Raw genomic sequence first — 20,465 nt, 5'->3', positions numbered from 1 at the left:
ATGGACGCCCACCTCATTCCCAACTAGCCAGGCTGCGGGGTGATCGATGGCCCATCGGAACCCGGCTAACAGGCCAGATCAAGGGAACCAAACAAGCTCGAGATGACTTCCTGGAGCCTGGTTGGAGTATGCCCTATATAACCTATATAGATGGATACCACTGGCAATCATTTATTGCTATAAAGCTGCAACCACAATGAGCCATGTTACTGGAATTTCTAAGATATTGCATTGTCAATAATGTTTAATCAAATCTATCCGTCCAAATCTCTGATTGTTTCTGTTTTATCCTTACGCGGCCTATGATTCTCACTGAGCCCAGCTGACGAGTCAGTGAGTCACAACCATCGAGCTTTTTGGAATTCGACCATCATGGAATGTGGGCTTCGGTGATTTGCCATCTCACAACGGCGCTTCATCAGCTTGCCATTATGAAACACGACCCACTCGCTAGAATGCCATCCGGTGAGTTTAGAACCATTTTCTTCCTCTTTTGCCCCTGTCCCTTTCACCGGAGCTCGTCACTTGATTCTGTGCCGGCCAGATCGAGGCCGACGGCGACAATTCAGGAGCACTTCCTGTTTGTGACCGATCCGATGTAGAGCCACATCAATCCGATGCGATGCCCAACGCACGCGTCACCTTCTCCACCGCCGTCAGCGGCCACCGCCACATGTTCCCACACCTGACGTCCCCCGATGGCGAGGTCGTCCAGGGCGTCGTCTCGTTCATCCCCTACTCGGACGGCTTCGACAACGGGTTCAACCCAGACAAGCACGGCCACGGCGTCAGCGCGTACAGGGAGCGCGCTCGCGAAGTTGGGTCCGAGACGCTCACCTCCATCGTTGCCCGCCTCGCCAGGCGGGGGCACCCCGTGACGCGCGTCGTGTACACCGCGCTCGTCGGGTGGGTCCCCGCGGTCGTGCGCGCACACGGCGTCCCCGCGGCGCTGTACTGGGTCAAGCCGGCCACGGTGTCCGCCGTGTACTACCACTACTTCCACGGCCACGGCGCGCTCCTAGACTCCTGCGCGAGCGACGTCGCGGACCCTCACGCCGCCGTCCGCCTGCCGGGCCTCCCGCCGCTTAAGGCTGACGCGATCCCGTCCTTCACGTCCATGGCCTCGCCGGGGAGCCACAACTACCTGACGCTCGACATGCTGCGCGACATCTTCCTGGCGCTGGACGAGCACAGGCCCACGGCAGTGCTCGTGGACACGTTCGACGCGCTGGAGCCCGAGGCGCTGCGCGCGGTGCCGGGGTTCAACCTCGTCGGTGTGGGCCCGGTGGTGGTGGACGAACCGTGCAGGCCATGCATGGAGCTGTTCCAGCCCAACGGCGCCACCGCGTACATGGACTGGCTGGACACGAAGCCGGCGCGCTCCGTGGTGTTCGTATCCTTCGACAGCATCCTCTCGTTGAGCAAGCGGTAGGACGAGGAGTTGAGGCGTGGCCTAGAGGCCACCAGCCGGGCGTACCTCCTGGTGGCGCGCAAGGGCAACACCGGTGGTGGTGGGAGTGATAGCGGGCAGGGGAAGGGGGTGGTGGTGGAGTGGTGCAACCAGACGAAGGTCCTGTCGCACGGCGCCGTCGGGTGCTCCGTCACGCACTGCCGGTGGGACTCAAAGCTGGAGAGCATCATGGGCGGCGTGCCGATGGTGGTCGTGCTGAGGTGGGCGGACCAGCCCACTGTGGCAGCAGTAGTGGAGGCGTCTGCGGGCGTGGGCGTGCGTGCGTGGGTGGACGGCGACGGGGTGGTGGGGCATGGTGAGCTCCAGCGGTGCGTCGAGATGGTCATGGGAAGCACGGACAGTGCTTCGGCAGTGAGGGCGCGAGCAGAGTGCTGGGGCCAATGCGCCAAAGAGGCAGCCGCCGTTGGGGGGACGTCACAGAGGAATCGCCGTGCTCGGAGAAGATGAGCGCTAGTTGAAGAAGAGCGCTCGTTCAATTTTGCGACGCCTCCGTTCCGTCCGAGCAGCATCCTGTGAAACAAAAAGGAAAGGGGCAGGGGCAGAAGAGGAAGAAAAGAGTCCCAAAGCTCTCCAATGGCATTTTGGCATGGTGACCATGTTTCATAATGGCGATCCGACGAAACCCCGTTGCGGGATGGCATTTTAACGAAGTCCACTTTCCATAATGGTCGAATTCCAAAAAGCCCCACAACCATCTCCACTTGCTCCTCCTTAGGCCCTGTTTGGATTCACTCCAACTAAAATTTAGCTAGCTAATTGCTAGAGCTAAATTTTAGCCAGCTAAAGATTAGCTAGCTAAACTTTAGCCGAGGTGTTTGGATCCTCTGGCTAATTGAAAACCTTCACCATGCTACCCCTCATTAATTCTATTGTATTTATTTGCTTTGTTTACTATTTAGAGGTGGAGGCCGTGTCCTGCGCTAGGGGTGATGTCGGTTGAGCGCGGCCAGCAGGTGCGGAGAAGGCCGAGGTTTGGGTCGCATGCAGAGAAAAGACAAGCATGAGTGTAGATACGGTGAAGGGAAAAATCGAGGGCAATTTGGGAATTGACCACTTTTAGCTGCCACTAGCTGGGTTAGAGCAGCTAATGAGATAACGGGGTTCTCATTAGCTAGGAGCACTTTTAGCTGGTTTGAGTTTGAGCTGTTTGAATCCACCACAGGTAAATTTAGCCGACTAAAGTTTAGCTGGTGGATCAAACAGAACCATAATGGCATATTATCCTTCTTCCGGTTTCTCCCACTGAGCGCATGATAGTGCCTCTTTGCTTCATGTGTACCATGAGTACAAGTCACATAGAAACTGCCCCCACCATGTGCAATAAAAAAGGCAGCTATTAATTAATGGCATTATCTCTCCTCCAATTCATATCGCACTCACAAACTGCTGATATAAAGCAAAGAGGCAACCCCTTGCTTCCCCTGATCTTCCCTTGCTCCTAGAGCACCGGGGACACTAATCTTTGTTGGCAAAATCGATGTTCAGCCTGTTCATTTGGTCGTATTCGGCTTATAAGCCATGGCTTATAAGCCAAACAAACCCAAACGAAGAGGGTGGTTGTCCTCCTCCCTCCTCTCAAATTGAAATCGATGCACAGGTTTATTTTCTTCATATGACTGAGTTGATCTAAGTGCAGATGGAGGCCAACAAAGAAGCAATGTCACACTACACACATTTGTCATCCATGGCCAGACCCCCAAATCCATGAAGCTTTTGTCAATTGTAAAGAATTCTTCTACGCCTAGAGGGGGTGCATGTAGGCCTCTTTAAAATCAAACTCAAACTCAAACTCACTGTTAGTAGGGCGTGGCACTGCCGGACATTCACACGGCACTGCCGCGTTGTGGCACTGCTAGGTGAAGCTGCGGTGGTGTCGCGTGGTCAGTGAAGCTCGCGAACACAATTCAAAATCTACCAAAGGAATTTTAGATCGAGTAATTTACTGAAGTTCCTGGGGCAGTGTTGAGCCTATTTCACCACTCGAATGTTGTCTCAGAAGCTTATGCACAAGTATATCGGAACCAAACCCTAAAATCATCAACAAACAAGTAGAGAGCAATACAAATAGCAAGAACACGAGAGACAAGGTATTTATCCCATGTTTCAGCTCACCACTAAGGCTTGCCTACCTCCACGTTGTTGAGGAAGCCACCAAGGCTTGTGTTTCGCAAACCCTATCCTCTTTTCCAAGCCCAGAGAGCAAGTCTCTTGATTGAGAGGTTCTTACTAGATGTAGAGGGTGATTACAAACATTCCAGAGCTGCCACATGAGTTGGAAGCTTCAACGGGCAACGCCTAGCCGGCTAAGAGTCTTTCTCCAAGTGCTCTAGGAGTTGAAGAACAGTTAGAGCATCTCTCTAATCGAGTTTTGAGGCTGAATCTCTCATGGATTTGCAAGGGAATCAGGGGGAGAGAGCTTGGGAGCCTTCAATGGCACTATACCACAGCCAACAATTAGCGTCGGACAACGGTCGCTAAAACAGAATATTAACGACCAACAATTGGTCACTATAAATTTTGAACAGATCATCGGTCGCTATTTTTTCTTATACCGACTCAACATCAGTCGGTATATATATTTAGTTGTTTCGTTAGACAATCAGTCGCTAAAAACATGTATTAGGGTCGAACGATCGGTCGGTATGGTCCGTTTTCATTTTAGCGCGCTCGGCCCAGCCTCTATAGCGACTTATAGTGACTCTTTTGCAGTTGCTGCAGATTGGCTGTGGTATAGTGTGGAGAGGAGAGAGGGTGCTCTGGTTGCTGGTGGTGTGAAAATGGTCGAGATGAACATTGGGAGGAAGAAGAAAGAGTATAAATACTCCCTTCTTTCGCAACTAGCCTTTAAGTCGCGGCAGTGCCGCGACAGCCAGAACAACAAGGGTTAGGATCGAGTTAAGCGAATGTCTGGCTTGGCTTTGTTTGAGGATCTATTTGGTAGGTAAATAAGCACTTGGTTGCACATTAAAACTTGTACACTGTATCTCCATTTATTGTGCGGCTTTTTTCTAAACTCAAATTCAAAATATAAAAGAATTTAAACGCTTTTGAGTCCAACATCGCATCATTTTATAATTGGGAGCTCCACCATCGTTTGTATTATCCTCATAAACATTTCATCTGGTTGTCAACTCAATAAATCTCATTAGTCCTCTAATTTTGTGGTTATCATCATCAAAACTTATAATTAGGGCTTTTGCAGTTACATTAATTCTCACTCACCCACTGATGAAGCCCCCCATTCCACTGATCAGGTAGATCTCTCTTAGATGACCGTCCTGACCTAAATCAAGGGCATGTTAGTGTGTCTAGGTTACACAAGGAAGCAAATTAAATCAATTTCTTTTGGCCTTATTGTCACCGATTCACAACAAAACAATATTTTCAGATAGTTACAGAATTTATCTTAATTTATACTATGTACTATTCCTCTGGCTTTGTTTTCTACCATCTCTAAAACTAAAACATTCATAACTATTCCGTCCATAGATGCGACACCAAAACCGCTCACTCTAAGGGCAACAAAAATCAACAATCTTTCCCTTCCCTAGTAAGCGCTCTGTAAAAAGGAAGGGTTGTTTGCTCCCATGCGACACTGAAACAAAGTAAACGTACGTACCGCGGAACATGGTGCCTGCCTGATTTAGGAGCATCGTCTGTGCTGGCTACAAAATAACTTATTCTGTAGCCACTTTGAGTTATAATAATTACTATATTAATTTACGAGATTATAGTAACTCCTTACTAAGTGGTTTACTATAACGTTATGGCAAATATATATATATATATATATATATATATATATATATATATATATATATATATATATATATATATATATATATATATATATATGGAGAGTATATTCAGTAGCCAGCTACAAAAATAAGTTGTTCTGTAGCCACCTTCTTTTACGATAATTTTATATACTGTTTTGTTATATTGCACCAACCGGTGCGCCTAGTCCGTGCAACCGGCCGAATCAGCCCACTATCCGAGCGCGCCTCCCGCATGTGAACTGTCACCCCGAAAAATGTCATGCGTGCGTCCTAGTTAATTTATATCATCCACCTACCATGTACAGCCACGTTGCATACAAATTCCACCAGACTGCATGCATGCGTGGATGGAATCTTTTGTGGGTTAGATTCTGTGAAATAAATTTTCTCTTTAAAAAACCGTTTGCTGCATCTTACTTAAAAAATGTGCTTAACAAAACTAGATCCAATATGGATATATTTTATTATTTTTACAACAAGTTGCATCTCTGTGTGTTACTGATTGCAACTCCGTATACTACCGAGTTGCAACTAGTTATAACTTTGTGTGCCTTTTGCATCTAGTCTTCATAACCAGATTCAGTTGCAATTCAGAGTTGGTATCATATCTGATTGTAACTAGAGTAGCAATTGGGTTGCAACTGTGTAGTAACTGGTTATATGTACAACTATGTAGTAACCGGCTCTATACAGAATGCACCCAAGCCGGTAAGCGAGTAAGAGCGAACCAACCAGTATGCATGCATCCGAGACAATCAATAGCTAAATTGCTACTTCTCACCACTCATGGTTAGCCAGGTGCAACAAATACAACTAGCAGCCAGCATGCATATATGGATAGAATCTTTTGTGAGTTCCATTCTTTGAAATAAATTTTCTCCTAAACCGTAACCTCGATTAACAAACCGTTTGCTGCATCTTACTCAAAAAATGTGCTTAACAAAACTAGATCTAATATTGATATATTTTATTATTTTTACAACGAGTTGCACCTCTGTGCGTTAATGATTGCAACTATGTAGCAACTGGGTTGCAACTATGTAGCAACTGGTATACAAACGGAGCTGCAACCAGCCGTCCAGTGGAGTTGCAACTGGCCTACCCAACCGGACTGCAACTGGCTTATCACACGAGTCGCAAGTGGTTTACCACCAGAGTTACAATTTGTGTACGACGGAAGTTGCAATCGGCTAACGGTCTAAGTTGCAACTGGTATACAAACGGAGTTGCAACCAGCCGTCCAGGGCAGTCGCAACTGGCCTACCCAACCAGATTCCAACCGGCCTTTGCAGGACCCATCGGCACGCAACGCACAAAGCTCAGTTGGTACGTGCATGCATGGTAGCAGGCAGAGCTAGAATGCGCTTCTTGGATGCTTGCCGCTGGCCTGGCTCTCGTTTAGTTTTGTTCATCGGTTCATCAACGGATTCGCGGTCGTGTACAACTGCTGCCTGGTGTTGTAGTTGTACTGATCATTGAGATCAGATAGATTCCCTGCTCGCATGTTTGATCGATGCAGATGCGTGTGATGCCTGGCCTGTCTACCGAGACTCACCGCATGCATTCTCAGTAGTGTTATTTGCTGCAAGCAACTCCTATGTGTGCATGCCTCTGTTTTAGTTTTTTCCTTTTTCTTTTTTTCCTTTCAGTGAAGTTCTTTCTTTATTTTTCTCTCACCCTATGCATAATTTGTACGTGAAGTTCTTGAGGATGGTTCAATGCTTTGTGGTGTGGAAATAGAACTACCATTGACACATTTTCCTTGCTCCCTGTGGCAAATTTTCTTTTGAGCACACCCACAGCCAACCCAAACATCTGCCTATGAGCAAGCAGCTTTACAAGCAATTTTGTGCTAGCGTCGTCCGGTGCACAAGGAATGAAGGAACGTGAGCTGCTGAGCCAACCTGACACAGTTCATTGAAAATGTTTCTGCTACCTGCTTGCTTGTTTACTGTACATGAGTTCATTGAAAATGTTTCTGCTAAATAGGCTACAACCAAGTTACAATTGTGTTGCAGACGTGCTTACAACTCATTGTACAACTTAGATGCAATTACATAATTTATTTTTTTTAACAAATATAGCCTTCATGGATCTCATTTTGTTAAGCACATTTTTTTGAAGAACCTACTTCAAACGGATTCAAAAACGGATCTGTGGTTTAGGAGATATCACATTTTTTTGAATCGAATGAAGAAAAGATTCCATGCATGCATGCTTCCTGGTGGGTGGATTGACCTGTGATGTGGCATCACGTGGTTGGTTGTGTTCATTTAATTTTGCATGCATGAGCGCATGTTTGGTAGGAAAATGTAGGGAGGGTCCTGCGGGCGTGCGCTGGCGCGTGGACCGCAGGGTTAGAGAGGGTCTGTGCACTTGTTGCACGGAATGCAACTGGTCTATCACACGAGTCGCAACGGGTCTACCACCAGAGTTGTAATTTGTGTACGACTGAAGTTGCAATCGGCTGACGAGCTGAGTTGGAACTGGTATAGAAACGGAGCTGCAACCAGCTGTCCAGGGCAGTTGCAACTAGCCTACCCAACTGGAATGCAACTGGCCTATCACCAAGGTTGCAATTTGTATAGGACGGAAGTTGCAATCGGTTCAAGGGATGAGTTGCAACTGATATACAAATGATGCTGCAACTAGCCGTCTAGAGCAGTCGTAACTGGCCTACCCAACAGGAATGCAATGAGCCTGAGATTTTTTCGTTTCGAATCAAGAAAAGATTCTCTGCATGTATGCTTCCTGGTTGGTGGGTTAACCTATGATGTGACATCACATGGTTGGTTGCCTCCATCTATTTTTTTGCATGCACGAACGTGGAGTTTGTTAATGCGAGGACCAGCTGCTGTGCGGTACGCGTGGAGTCTGGTCTGGGCCGATACGTCTCTCGCTCGCCGCGCTCCGCGCGTCTCACCGTTCGCTCTCATGGTTGGGTGCATTTGCTGCATAGAATGCACCCAGGTACATTTGTAACTGCTGCATAGAATGCATATATATAACCATTAAACTAATCCAACGTCCCTATCTTCTCACGCGCTCTACTGATCCTGGTCGACGGAGGTGCCTCTTGTAGTTGGAGCAGCGCCACATGCAGGAGCGGGACTATGATTTTTTTAAAAAAAAATTGACTATGATGTTGATAATAACTAAATTAAAGCTATACAATAGTAACAATAGTATATGATATGGCCCTGGCGGCCTCTAATTGTTACCGGTAATAATGTATCATAGATAGGTCCGTCGTCTCTGTTAGACACCCTTAACGAGGAGCAGCAAGCTGCATACGATGAGATCATGTCCTCGCTTGATACCGAGAATGGGGATCCCTTCTTTGTGGATGGTCCTGGCGGGACCAGAAAGACTTATCTGTACAGAGCACTTGTCGCTACTATACACAGTCAGAAAAATATTGCTACGGCAATAGCTACATCTGGTGTCGCAACCTCAATAATGCCTGGTGGTAGAACCGCCAACTCACGCTTCAAGATTCCCCTCATTATTGATAATGGGGTCTTTTGCACCTTCACGAAACGGAGTGGTACTGCCAAGCTGGTTCGAGCATCATCTCTCATTATTTGGGACAAGGCTAGCATGACAAAGAGGCAGTATGTCGAGGTGCTCGACAATAGTCTCCGTGATATAATGGACCGACCAGAGCTGCCATTCGGTGGGAAGACCGTGGTGTTCGGTGGAGATTTTAGATAGGTTCTTCCCGTTGTTTGGAGAGGGTCGAGGGCTCAGGTGGTTGGTGCCTCGCTGCGTATGTAACACCTCGGGTGTTAGCCTTGCATAACATGAGCATGATCATCACGCATTCATAAACAAGCATTTACAATTGAAACATTGAATTGAAACATATGCAACGTTGCTTGTTATTGCATGTTTCTTTGTACATATGCAAATGATCATGAATGTAAACATGTACTTGGTAGATTTGAGTCACCAAAATGTTTTGGCAATGCTTAGGTTCACAAATGGAACATGGATCATGAATGTCATCTTTCATGGTCAAGTCTTTAAGGCATGTTTCATGTGATTACTTTCAATAGCTCTATGAGTAACTACTACATGAAATGATTGAATGGCCTTGCAAATTGCTCAAATATGCTTAGGATATCATTAGGAACAACTTTGGTATTTAGTGCTAGGGCTAGTTTGGTCATTAAGCCATGCCTTGATGTGTTTCCTCTTTTAAATGTGACATGTTTGACCAATTTGGAACTAGGTGTTAGGGACCTTGCATGGAGGTGATCACTAAAGCAAAGTTGTAGTGTTTGACATGAGGAACAACTTTTATTTTTATATCATGGACTGATTTAGCTTCTAACATGCTTGAATTGGGATCACAAAAGTCAACAAATAACTATTTTCAACACTTAATGAATTTTGCTAAGTCTGGGATCACTGACAGCCTGCCAAGCCGACTTTGATCATGATTTTACTCAGTTTACGTTGAGAATTGGAACACGATCATTGAACAACATTTGTAACTGGTACTTAGGTCTACAAAGTTGGTTTAGTAACCTAGCGCTAATTCGTCACGGATTGGAAGATCAATCATCACCAAAACTCGTCGTCAGGATCAGTACCGAGGCTAACTGACGAACTGAATCACGGCGTCGTGGCCGACCGGCTTTAGGTGCTGATCGCCGCGTGGCGCGGGAGACGGCCGTGCGTCGCCGCCGGTCTGTCCGCGCAGGCCACGATGAGCCTGAGCGCGCCTTCATCATGCCAGCTACCGCCCGCTCCCTCCCACTGCTCCCATTTTGCTTCTGGCTTCCTTCTTCACCGCAAGCGCAGCAGCGAGCTCTTCCCCGCCTCCGCTGTCGCCATTAGAGACTCCAGCTCGTGCCTAGCCACTCCAGCACCACCGCCATAGCTCCACCGTCTCCCCAGCACCCCATTGCTTCTCCCCATGCCCGCTGATAGCACTTGGTAAGCCGCCGCAGCGCATGCAAGCTCGCCGGAGTTCCGCCGTGAGCCCCGTCGTCGTGGCCACGCTGCCACAGTCCTCCTCCCGCTCAGTTAGCTAGCGCGCTAGGTCCCCCAGCGTTCATAGATGCTTGTCCGCACCTTAGGTTGAGCCGCCGTAGCCTCTTCCAGCGTACCGCCATGGTCCAGCCCCGCCGTTCCGCCATGGCCGCCGCCGTCAGCTCTAGGGTCGGCAATAGGTCCGGCCAAATGGCTCAGTAGGTTCGCTAGGTCACGTAGAGCACGTAGCGTAGATGTCATCACCGGCGAAGCTCGCTATCGACGAGCCGCAGCCGCGCAGTGTGAAGCAGCGCCGCTGCTCTGCTTCGAGTCGATGACATGTGGGGTCCCTTGACCACCGGGTCCCACCGGTCAGCGACTCCGTGTTTGAAGGCTAACTCATTTGATTCCAGTTTTTGATTTCTTTTGTGATTTTCATATCTTCAGTTTGGTAGCTCCTAAATTTGTGAAATAAATATGGTTGTGTTCCTTAGAAAGTGTAGTATTTAGGAAAAATATGTTCTTAGCTTCAACAGTAGAAATTTCTAGAGATTTAAATAGGGATTTGAAATGTGCTTTTGAATGGATTTAAATTTGTTTATTTTATATCTAGAGTTCCTGTGCTCCAAAAATTTTGAAATTTTTGTGGTAAGCTAGTCTTAGCATATATGAGATTTGGTAAAAATTTGAGGACCAGTGCATGGGTAGAATTATAGTTATAGATTTTTCTTTTATGGATAGTCAATCCCTGCATGAATTTTCATAAATTAATTATGAGTCCAAAATTCATGAAATTTGTTGGAGGTAATCCTAGTACCATATGGATGTTAAGAAAAATAGGAAATCTGTTGCTTGACACTTTTCAAGAGGATTTTCCATTTATGCTATTTCAAGCCTTGCTGCCTTATCATTTTTGTATAGGATGTTCTACTTGGTAAAATGATATGAAATTTTTATTGTAGTCCTTTGATAGCATTAGTAAGGCACTGTAAATTTTTGAGAATTTATGAAGTACATCTGATATATGTTTATTATTTAACCTAGATATCTAAATAAAATAATAAAGGCATTTAAATAAATAGTTTGGGCTCCACCATTATATTATCTAAAATGTATTTGGAATGCTTAAACTGTTGGTAGGTTTTATGTTGTCAAATTTTGAATGATTACATGAAGTAGAAGCATTGTTACTTTGTATTGCATATTGAATAGTTCCCGGACAGATTCTGTTGTTTGATGAGTTGCATGTGAAACTGATGTGTACTGTAAAATGGTTAATAACAAAGTTGTAGAGAATTTGATAAGCTTTCTAGAAAGTCCAGGATCACTGTTTTTGGATTAGTAGAACTCCAGTTATGAGTGAAACAAGTAGCTACTGTTTGTGGCATAGTCGATGCATTGTAGAAGTAGTTAAGTAATAATCGAAAAGAGATATGCACCTACTCAATCAACGTGATGCACTTGTTAATATATATGCATTCGTAATACTTATACCATACTCATGCATCTAGGATCGGAGGAAGAGATCACGTTGCTGGAATTCGAAGAAGCAGAGGAAGGGAACCCGCAGGAGGATCCGCAAGCCGCAGCTCCCGAAGGCGTGGAGCAGAACCCTGAAGAGCTTCCGGAGTGTCCTGACCATCGCCCTACTTCCTTTCTACGAGGCAAGCCCCAGAGCATTATAAGTCTCCCAGTAATTTACAAATGTTTACTTACGTATTTATGATTGATGCATTAGGTTACAAGAGTTGAATGAAACCACTTGATGCATGTACATTCCTTGTCTAGATATTACACCTTTAACCGATATAGGTCCAGGATCGAATATATATGCTTAGCCATGCTTAGACCGGTAGAAGTCGGGTGATGTCCTGTCACCTACGAGATATAGGTGGATACCGGAGCACGGTTGGCTATATCTGCTATCGTGTAACAGAACCATGAGGTAAAAGTAAATTGAGACCGGACGGGAAGTCGATAGAGAAGCAACAAGACATGGAGGTCTTAGGTGTGGACTTATCCCCGTCTGTGTCGATTAAGGACCGTACCGTTGTTGGCGCTTCTGACAAGATTGAACGCATGCCTCTCACTTAGCTGGCCGGATAACTCATTCCAACCGCGAAGCCGAGTAATTCAACTCAGGCCAGGAACCGTTCTGTTGTGCGCTCCTTCCGAAGAATGATCAGACTGAGCCCAAGGGTAGGCTTGGCCTGAGCATCCTGGCATCTGGTGTTCTAGATTGTGCGGCGCAGTACGGACCCGCGAAATGTGTACCGGAGTTGTACCAAAGGTGACCTAAGGCTATCGTGGCTGATAGACCTGGGTTTGTGTTAGGAATAAATTCCCAGCTGGTTGAAATCGATTCGAATCGCCGTCTCTCCCGGATAGTGAGAAACTTGGCTAGTCCCAACATCGTAGCAACTATATTATGAAACATGATGGTTCAGATGAATATGGAATTACAATACCTGCTATGGTTACTATTGTATGCTTCTAAATGATATACCACATGTTTGGCACAGGATAGTTGCAAATCTAGAAGTGGATAGTTATAATTAACTTAATAAAGGAATCATAATTGTACAACGGGTAATTGCCTTTTACGCAAAATGTTGTCAAGTTACGTCCACTTATACAGCCTTGCATAATCCTTGGAGTCATTTTATTTCTGGTTCATGACGGGTAAGTCTAGCTGAGTACCTTCTCGTACTCAGGGTTTATTTTCCCATTGTTGCAGATGGCACTGTGTATCATGGTTATTGCAAGAGTTGCTTCTATCCCGCTGTGGATGAGGAGTAAGCCTTGGGCAGGCTTCTCTAAGTAATTCCTATCTTTGCTTTTGTGGACCGTGATCTAGTTTGGCACTGTATCAAACTATGTTGGAAACTTTATCTTCAAACTTATTTGCTTCCGCTTTATTTATCAAACTCGGTTTATAATAACTTTTATTCGTACTCTGATGATGAAAAGTATCTGTGAACTTTATGTAATATGTGGCATGTATGTTGAATCCTGTACGATCTTGGTTGTTGTAAATCATTTATCGAGACCCGTCGTGGTACTCGACGGACTACCGGGTTTATATGGGTTCAAGTATGACAGTGCGACCGCTTGCGGATTGCCATTGTACTTGTATTCTTATAAATTGGTCGGTTCTGCGACAGCTGGTATCAGAGCAAGATTCAACGTTAATTGTCACAAGTGTATTTAAAACAAAAGTTTTTGTTTTCCAAAAACCCTTCTCTAGCAACTAATAGTTATATAATAGGTATTTGAAATCTAAAGTATGCCAATGATCACTTTCCTTATGCCCAAATTAAGGACTATTAGGTGGCTATTTAAGTACTAACATGGGGGTTTTTACTTCGTCGTCCATACGGCGTGCTATTGTATGGATGCCATTCACTTGAGTGGTAATATATGGATCAAATGCCTCTACGCCAAGGTAAGATGAGTGTATGACCGCAAGATGTGAGCAAGCGGTCGGGAAGAGTTAGCTTTGGTACGGCTATGTATGCATGCTTGCATGTGTATATGGTACGTATTTAATTGTGGGTTTAAATTCTTGTCAGGTAGATTGATACAGAAGTATATGTATGGGTATACATATATGAAAGTATTTACAATTACATTCTGCATATTTCATTATGGGTTTAGGGCTGAAATGAAATTTTATGCAGGTACACTAACAACAAAACGTGTAGCTCGACTAGTTACGCTATTTATGAGAGAATGTATGTATGCCACCGTGTCTACCGTTAGAAACAAATTTTTCCTAAGTTTGTGAGGACGTACGGCACGAGCATGCATCATGTTAAATTACCATTCACATAATTACATTGTTCCTCCCCTTATAAAATTCTTACTCGGTTATATAACTCTTATCCATCATGGCGTTGTCTCACCAAAGGGTACATGTTAATGGTGCAGATGGCACGCACCAAGCAGACTGCTCGCAAGTCAACCGGAGGCAGAGCTCCTAGCCGTCAGCTTGCTCCACGTACCCGTCAACGTCACATGTTCCTTGGAGAGTTTGGGATGCCTACACTCTTGTGGAGAGTGCTCAGCTATGTAGGCTACCCTGATGGAATGGAGCCCCGCTACTTCTGGGCGAATGAGCGGTTGGGAGAAGGTCTTTTAGTTATTGTGGAGGCCGTTGTTTGTCCCCGAGGTGACGATTCTGAGTGGACAGACTGGTGTTATGAGTCAACTGGTAGGACTACTGAAGAAGCAGCTGGCAGGGCAGCCTTTGGGATCCTGAGGGATATCATAGATCGTTTTCCTCAGGAGCTGGCAGCCACTTTGGTTGGAGTCTTTCCAAGAGGTAATCCCTCCACTGACTCATGGCAGCAGGCAAGAGGAAGGTCTTTGGAGATTGGTGCAGCAGAAGGGCAGAACAGCGATAACCCTTCCATGAGCGCCATGTTCGCAATGATGAGAGTGTTAGATGGAGTTGAAGGTAGCCTCAGACATGTGTCTGGTGCTCTTGTCATGCCCGCAAAGACCGACGTCAGCTTCAGAGGGAGCACGATGCTGAGATTGAGAGACTCACCGAAGAAATGACTAGGTTAACTCATCAGCGGAATGCAGCCTGGTTCAGGGAAGATGTCCTGAGAGCTCGACAGTTTAAGCTGGGACAGCAGCTGGCTAATGCGGAAGAATACAATGATAATCTGCATGAAGAGGTTCATCTACTGAACAATCAGCTCCACCCTTATGTCCCACCTGGAGCCGCAGAAATGGATCTAGAAGGGTACGAGGAAGAAGATGAAGGGGAGCTTAAAGAAGAAGTAGAACCTGAGGAAGGAGATGATTCTGCGTTCGACCTTGATAGTGATCATGATGAGGATTAGATCACTTAGCACTTAGTGGAAGGACTAATGTATCACCTTTATTCATGTAATGGACCTATAGTTTGAAGTTGGCATTAGTAACTAGACTATCATGTAATGTTAATCGCACGTTTGGATGAACATCAATGCAATTTCAGTCCTTTGTCGGTGATCCCGCTTTAAATTTGCATGCGTTATGAGCACGATAAGTGGTCAAATTGGTGATGTCATGTTGCGAGAATGAATTGTTATGCCTCTGTTTTTATTGTGCTTTTGAGAATTTCCTCCAGTAATTTTAGTTTGGCATGAGTACCGATTCATCTGCAATCTCTTGACATCAACCAATAATCGCTTATTGTTGCAACTTCGCAGATGACGCGCACCCGTGCTGGAGCTGGTGGCAGCCAGGATGGCAACCAGGATGACTTGACACCCCCACTGCCGCCGTCTACTTAGGAATTCTTTACCCAGTTCCTGGGTAGCCAGAGGACAATGGAAGAAGCTTTGTGCCTTATCGCGCAAAACACTGCTCGTGGCCACCCACATCAACTAGGGCCCGAGCCAAATCAGCACAGTTCATTCAAGGAGTTTCTGGACACGAAGCCTCTGATCTTCAAGGTGGCTGAGGAACCGCTGCGGGCCAATGAGTGGCTAAATACCATCGAGCAGAAATTTTGTCTGCTAAGGGTCACAGAGCACCTGAAAGCTGAATATGCTTCTCATCAGCTGCAAGGACTAGCAGGAATCTGGTGGACGCACTTCCTATCGTCTCTGCCTGCTAATGCGAGAGTGACCTGGGATCAATTCAAGCTGGCTTTTAGGGGACACCATATTACCCCGGGCCTGATGCGTATGAAAGCAGCCAAATTTATGAGGCTCACTGAAGGAACCAAGTCACTCACAGAATATATGCACGCATTCAACAACTTGTCAAGATATGCTTCAAGTTTCGTAGATACTGAAGAGAAAAAGATAGAAAGTTTCAAGCGAGGTTTGGGTACCAAACTGATGAAGACTATGGTAAATTCTCGATGTGCCACGTACAATGAGTTTATTAGTGATGCCTTGACCCAAGAAAACCACAACAACCTGCATGCAGTTGCAAAGGGTCGCAAAAGGATGTATGAAGCCGGTGCCTCCAGATCTTTCCAGTCAAAAGCGCCTATCACCGCTAGGCCACAATTTCGTCCACCTGCACCCAAGTTTAGGCCTCCACCACCGAAAGCTCAGAATAATAGGCCACAGAAACCATTCCGTAAGGCGTTCACTATTGCCTTACCAAAAGGAAATGGTAATCAGGATAGCTCCACCGGATTCAGAAGTAATCAATCATGTTTCAACTGCAACCAACTGGGTCATTGGTCCAAGGAGTGCCCCCACCCCAAGAGGAATGGCAACCCAAATCAGAACAATCAGAGGCAGGTGAATGCCAGGGCACGTCAGGGACAAGTGCATTATACCGCTATGGAGGAAGTGCCCACCGAAGAAGTTGTCACGGCTGGTATGTTTCTCGTCAACAAGCATCCCGCTGTTGTTTTATTTGATTCGAGAGCTTCTCATTCATTTATGAGTCAAGCATTTGCATCTAGACATGATCAAGAAATAATTGAAGTAAGCAAAGGGGGTTTTAACATAAGTTCAGCAGGGGGAACTGTTACTACCAAAAAAATAGTCAAAAATGTACTCATCTTGATACAAGGGAGGGAGTACACAACAGATTTGATAATATTGCCGGGGTTGTCGATAAGTGTAATCTTAGGCATGAATTGGATGAAGTATCATGGTGCTCTTATTGACACTAGCACCCGCACTATTATGTTGAGAGAACCCATGGGAGGGAATGCTTTTCTAGTCCCACTCTCCCGCGATTTCGAACCCCAACATTTAGCCTGTGCTATCCAAACCACCACCATATGTGATATCCCCATGGTTTGTGAGTTTCCGGATGTATTTCCAGAGGAATTACCAGGTCTACCCCCAGATAGGGATGTGGAATTTAAGATTGAATTAGTGCCAGGTACCGCACCCATATCCAGAAGGCCCTATAGAATGCCACCCAATGAGTTAGCAGAACTTAAGGTTCAATTGCAAGATCTATTGGACAAAGGTCTTATCCAACCTAGCTCATCTCCGTGGGGATGTCCAGCCTTGTTTGTGAAAAAGAAGGACAAGTCACTGAGGATGTGTGTAGATTATAGACCACTCAATGCTATGACCATCAAAAACAAATATCCATTACCCCGCATCGACATTTTGTTCGATCAGCTAGCAAAGGCAAAGGTATTCTCCAAAATTAACTTGAGATCAGGTTACCATCAGATAAAGATCAGACCGGAGGATATACCTAAAATTGCTTTCTCTACTAGGTATGGCTTATACGAGTATTTGGTTATGTCCTTTGGATTAACAAATGCTCCAGCCTATTTCATGTACCTGATGAACTCGGTATTCATGCCCGAACTTGATAAGTTCGTGGTCGTGTTTATCGATGACATATTGATTTATTCAGAAAATGGGTCAGATCATGAAGAGCATCTGAGGATTGTCCTATCCAGACTGAGGGAGCATAAGCTATATGCCAAGTTTAGCAAATGTGAATTTTGGATGAGCAAAGTACCTTTCTTAGGTCACATTTTATCAAGAGATAGAATCTCAGTAGACCCATCAAAAGTGCAAGAGGTCATGGATTGGAAAGCCCCAACTTCGGTTCATGAAGTTCGGAGTTTTCTAGGGTTAGCAGGATACTATCGTCGGTTTATTCCAGATTTCTGAAAGATAGCTAAGCCTATGACCAGACTACTTCAGAAAGATGAGAAATACAAATGGACACCAGAATGTGAAATAGCTTTTCACACCCTCAGAACTTTGTTGACTACAGCGCCTGTGCTAGCACAACCAGACATTGAAAAGCCTTTTGATGTATTTTGTGATGCATCAGGAATAGGTTTGGGATGTGTGCTTATGCAAGAAGGGAGAGTAATTGCATATGCCTCTCGGCAATTGAGAAAACATGAAGTCAACTACCCTACACATGATTTGGAACTGGCAGCCGTTGTTCATGCATTAAAGATATGGAGACATTACTTGTTGGGCAATGTATGTCATATCTATACTGACCACAAAAGCCTCAAGTATATCTTTACCCAGCCAGAGCTGAACATGAGACAACGAAGATGGTTAGAATTGATTAAGGACTATAATTTGGAAGTGCATTACCATCCGGGTAAAGCTAATGTAGTAGCCGATGCACTTAGTCGGAAGTCCCATTGCAACACTGTGGAAACACTATTGGAAGATGGATTCAACTTGCTACATCCTGCTATACTACACAATATCACAATCAGTTGTTCGCTTGAGGGTAAAATCATAGAGCTACAGCAGGCAGATGTAGGAATAAGCCACATCAAGAGAAAAATGCAAGAGCAAGAAACCAAACATTTTAGATTGGATGAAAGAGGTGTATTATGGTTTGAGGACCGGCTAGTGGTACCAAAAGACCATGAGCTAAGGAATCAAATCTTAGAGGAAGCTCACTCGTCCAAATTGTCTATCCATCCGGGTAGTAGTAAAATGTATCAAGATTTAAGAACCCGTTTTTGGTGGACTAAGATGAAGAAAGAGATCGCAGCCTATGTTGCTAGGTGTGATAACTGCAGTAGAGTGAAAGCCGTCCATATGAAAACCGCTGGATTACTTCAGCCATTGCCTATTCCAGGATGGAAATGGGAGGAAATCAGCATGGACTTTATCACAGGCCTTCCAACGACGCCACAGGGTCATGATTCAATCTGGGTCATTGTTGACCGTCTCACCAAGTCAGCACACTTTATACCCGTAAACACACGGTATATAGTTGGAAAATACGCTGAGATATATGTTTCCTAGATCGTGAGACTGTATGGAGTACCCAGGACTATAATCTCAGATAGAGGACCACAATTCATAGCTCATTTCTAGGAGCACTTACACCAGGCTTTGGGAACCAAGCTAATCAGAAGTTCAGCTTATCATCCGCAAACTTCAGGACAGACAGAGCGAGTGAACCAAATCCTAGAAGATTTACTTAGAGCTTGTGTTATATCTTCAAAAGGTTCATGGGAGAAATGGTTACCTTTAGCTGAATTCTCCTATAACAATAGTTATCAAGCGAGTATCAAAATGGCTCCATTTGAAGCCTTGTATGGCAGAAAGTGTAGAACTCCATTGAATTGGATTGAGCCCGGTAAAAGGAGATACTTTGGTATTGATTTTGTCAATGAAGCCGAAGAACAAGTACGTATCATCCAACAGCACATGAAGGCAGCTCAATCAAGACAGAAGAGTTATGCCGACAGAAGAAGAAGACCATTGACTTTTGAAGTGGGTGACTATGTATACTTGAGAGTATCACCCATGAAAGGTGTGAAAAGATTTGGGATGAAAAAGAAGCTTTCCCCAAGATATGTAGGGCCATACAAAATTTTGGAACGAAAAGGAAATGTTGCGTATAAGCTAAAACTACCACCAGAGATGAGTGCAATCTTTAATGTGTTCCATGTTTCTCAGCTAAAGAAATGTCTTCGAGTACCGGAAGAAGCTATTGCACCCACCAACGTGCAGCTTCAATCGGATTTGACCTATGAAGAAAAGCTAATTCGAGTATTAGAAGAGATGGAGAGAGTGACAAGGAGTAAGATTATTAAGTTCTATAAGGTGGTATGGAACAATCATAGTGAACAAGATGCTACGTGGGAAAGAGAAGATTATCTGCGAGAAGTTTATCCCGCCTATTTTCATGAATGGTAGGTCTTGCAAATCTCATGACGAGATTTTTATAAGGGGGAGGGGTTGTAACACCTCGAGTGTTAGCCTTGCATAACTTGACTTGCATAACATGAGCATGATCATCACGCATTCATAAACAAGCATTTACAATTGAAACATTGAATTGAAACATATGCAACGTTGCTTGTTATTGCATGTTTCTTTGTACATATGCAAATGATCATGAATATAAACATGTACTTGGTAGATTTGAGTCACCAAAATGTTTTGGCAATGCTTAGGTTCACAAATGGAACATGGATCATGAATGTCATCTTTCATGGTCAAGTCTTTAAGGCATGTTTCATGTGATTACTTTCAATAGCTCTATGAGTAACTACTACATGAAATGATTGAATGGCCTTGCAAATTGCTCAAATATGCTTAGGATATCATTAGGAACAACTTTGGTATTTAGTGCTAGGGCTAGTTTGGTCATTAAGCCATGCCTTGATGTGTTTCCTCTTTTAAATGTGACATGTTTGACCAATTTGGAACTAGGTGTTAGGGACCTTGCATGGAGGTGATCACTAAAGCAAAGTTGTAGTGTTTGACATTAGGAACAACTTTTATTTTTATATCATGGACTGATTTAGCTTC

At 44.9% G+C, this 20,465-nt stretch overlaps 1 pseudogene; it reads left to right on the top strand.

Moving 5' to 3' along the window:
- The first annotated feature begins 455 nt into the window (after window positions 1–455).
- On the top strand, window positions 456–1,918 carry LOC136499426 (UDP-glycosyltransferase 75C1-like; annotated as a pseudogene).
- Window positions 1,919–20,465: the final 18,547 nt, after the last annotated feature.

Source organism: Miscanthus floridulus, chromosome 13, assembly GCF_019320115.1.
Source record: "Miscanthus floridulus cultivar M001 chromosome 13, ASM1932011v1, whole genome shotgun sequence".
NCBI classification, from domain to species: domain Eukaryota; kingdom Viridiplantae; phylum Streptophyta; class Magnoliopsida; order Poales; family Poaceae; genus Miscanthus; species Miscanthus floridulus.
This window is presented reverse-complemented; position numbering and strand designations above follow the sequence as displayed.